Here is a 3,539-nt window from a genome sequence, read left to right on the forward strand (position 1 = left end):
TTATTGAACCATTTAACGTGGTTTTCTTTGACTCAAAAGATTACTCACAATTCTCATAGAAAGATTAAATTGATGATATTATTGCTCCTGCTGAAGTGACCACAAGTCAAGATGATGTGACCACATTGAATTCTATTGGAGCTCAAACTCAAGCTAATGTGTCGATATTTTTCGTTTCTTTTGTTTGTGTTGTTGATTTGGCTATGAACTAACCCATTTTGGGTTAGGGTTTTGATGTAGTTCGGATTCTCATGGATTAAGCAATTGATTTTTGTTATTTTCATATGCTATTGCAATGATTGTGGGGTTATTCTGTTTTTAATTTTATTAATTGATGAACATGATGAGATTGAGAAATAATTCATGTTAGGCTTCTTGGGTAATCACCATTGTAGTATTAAATGCTAGAGATAGATTTAAGAATCAATGAAATCAATCTAGGATTCTAGGTGCTTAATGAGCTTAGAACTATTAATCTTCAATTTGTTGGGTGCTGAAGTTTAATAGGGAAAAGTAGGAAAACATAGCCTGAGAAGGTATGTTTACAATTTAGAGAATTCGATTTACAATCAATGCATGTGAATATGGAAAGAGCATAATCTGTAGGTTTAATCCATAGAGTTCGAATGAAATCAAAACCCTAACTGTTGTTTTAAAACTGATATTACCTTGTTTTTAATCTTGCTTTCATAATTTAGGTTTGAATACTTAGAAAATTTGTTTTAGTTTTAAGTTTAATTTTCTCCCATTAATCCAAACAACTCGATTGCTTCAACTTGAAAACAGTAGAAAACTTAGTGATTAGCAAACAATCCTTGTGGGAATGATACTCACTCGTCTCTTTATTACTTTGTGCGACTAGAGCACTTGCTATTTATGCATGTTGTAGTAAACACGCATCAAGTTTTTGTTGCTGTTGCCGGGGATTGAGTTTTGTGTTAACATTAAAATTTTCTTGTGTTAGCTAGATTGGAGTGTTATTTTTACTTAATTCTTGTTTGTTTAATTTTCGTTATTTTTCTTTGTTTGGTGTGAGTTCACTCTTGCTATTTTTCTGTGTAGTTTATGCGAAGAGCAAGACGTCAGCCAGTGGTTTCTGTTGATCCTAAAATTTAAAGAACCACTCGAAGACTGAACAAAGAAAGAAGAGAAAGAGAGGCTACAGTTGAACTAGAAGTAATAGTTGTAGAGATGGCAGAGAATAGAACACTGAGGGAATTCTCTGTTCCCATAGTTGAAGGCAGTGGGTCAAATATTACTAGACCAGTGATACAAGCCAACAACTTTGAGATAAAGCCGGCAATCATCTAGATTATCCAACAGTCGGTTCAGTTCAGGGGTGATTTGAAGGAAGATCCAAATCTACACATTGCAAACTTTTTAGAGATTTGTGATACTTTCAAGTCAAACGAAGTGTCAGATGATGCAATCAGATTAAGACTATTCCCATTTTCATTGAAGGATAAAGCTAAGGGATGGTTACTGGCACTACTATAAGGAACAATCACCACATGGAATGATTTAGCACAGAAGTTCCTGACCAAATTTTTTCCTCTAGCAAAGTCGGCAAAGTTAAGAAATGACATCACGTCATTCATTCAAGAAGAGTCAGAATCATTGTATGAGGCTTGGGAGAGATACAAAGAATTACTGAGAAGGTGTCCACATCATGCGTTGCCAGTTTGGATGTAAGTCCAAACATTTTATAATGGATTAACGGTGAATGTGCAAACTATGGTAGATGCAGCCTTGGGAGGAGCATTACAGAATAAGACTCTAGAAGAAGCTCACGAGTTGCTTGAGGTTCTAGCAAGCAACAATTATCAAAGACCTAATGAGAGGGTGCAACCAAAGAAATCTATGGGTCTTCATGAAGTTGATGCATATACAACCATTTTAGCCCAATTGACAACACTTCAGAAACAGTTGGGAAGTATGCAGGTAAATTCCATTCAAGCTCCTCAACTAACTTGTGATTTTTGTGCAGGTAATCACGTGAGCAATGACTGTCAAGTAGGAAACACGTTTGCCTCAACATCGTCATCATCGGAGCAGGTTAACTACTTGGCTGGAAATCAAAGGCAACCGAACAATCTATACTCCAACACATATAATCCTAGTTGGAGGAATCACCCGAACTTGTCTTGGGGCATTCAGAACCAACAGAATCAGCAAAATAATCGATGGAATCAAAGGGCATTGCCAAACAACCAAACAGGGGTGAACAACCAACAAGGAGACCCAAGAGTGACAAAATTGGAGGGCATGTTTGGGAAGTTTATGCAAGAGACCACAGGTTTTATGAATGAGACGAGAAGTAATTTTAGAAATCAAGGGGCGTCCATTTGAAACTTGGAGGTACAGATGAGGCAGTTAGCTAAAAAGCTAAATGACAGACCACAGGGGTCTTTACCAAGTAACACGGTGACTAACCCACGTGAGCAAGTGAATGCAATAACATTGAGAAGTGGGACAGTTTTAGAAGAGGTGGAAAAATCAAGAGAAGAGGAAAGTCCATCGAAGAAAAATGAAGAATCTGATGAGGAAGTTAATGAAGAATCTGATGAGGAAGTTGATGAAGAAATCATTGCTGAAGAGAAACCACCCAGCCTTAGGAAAGATGAGCAGAAGCAGGAAGAGGGGAAAAAGAAAAGGAAAGAGAAATTGCCATTCCCTGAGATACCACCAGAGTTGGCACATCACTCACCACCCGTGCCTTTTCCTCAAAGACTCAGAAAAGAAAATCAGGATAAGCTGTTCATTAAATTTCTTGATGTTTTTAAGAAACTGTATTTTAACATTCCTTTTGCAGATGCATTGCAACAGATACCGAGTTACTTGAAATTTCTCAAGGAGATCTTATCAAACAAGAGGAAGTTAGAAGATGAGGAAACGGTGATGCTCACGGAGGAGTACAGCGCCATTCTCCAGAAGAAGCTACCACCGAAACTCAAAGATCTAGGGAGTTTTACTATTCCTTGAACTATAGGAGATATTGATTGAGTTTTATGTGACCTAGGTGGCAGCATTAACCTTATGCCTTTTTCTGTTTTCAGGAAATTAGGAATTGGTGAAGTGAAGCCGACAACCATATGCTTGCAACTTGTGGATAGATCCATAAAGCATCTGAGGGGCATTGTAGAGGATGTGTTGGTTAAGGTGGACAAGTTTATCTTCCCTGCAGACTTCTTTGTATTGGATATGGAAGAGGACAAGGAGATTCCTCTTATCTTGGGACGACCATTTCTAGCTACCGGAAGAGCTTTAATCGACGTTCAAGAAGGGAAGTTGATCATGAGGATGCAAGATGAAGAAGTAAATTTTAATGTCCTTGAGTCGATGAGATTTCCACCTAAGCAAGACTCATGTTTAAAAATCGATATGGTGGACCAGGCAAAAATTGAAACCTTCCAACTGAATAGTCCTAAGGTGGAAATTAAGAGCTGCACTATCAAACCGAGTCAATTAGAGAGTGAGGACCATAACAGAAAGGGTTGCACAACATTCCTTGATGAGCCACAGTCGAGATTGTGTTTTCA

At 37.9% G+C, this 3,539-nt stretch overlaps 1 non-coding gene across 1 annotated transcript; it reads right to left on the reverse strand.

The window, feature by feature from the left end:
* Positions 1-1,569: 1,569 nt before the first annotated feature.
* On the reverse strand, positions 1,570-1,676 carry LOC116142600. The gene has a single exon (XR_004130013.1). It is a non-coding gene; the product is annotated as a small nucleolar RNA R71 (small nucleolar RNA).
* Positions 1,677-3,539: the final 1,863 nt, after the last annotated feature.

This window comes from Pistacia vera, unplaced genomic scaffold (genome assembly GCF_008641045.1).
Source record: "Pistacia vera cultivar Batoury unplaced genomic scaffold, PisVer_v2 Contig412, whole genome shotgun sequence".
Lineage (NCBI taxonomy): Eukaryota > Viridiplantae > Streptophyta > Magnoliopsida > Sapindales > Anacardiaceae > Pistacia > Pistacia vera.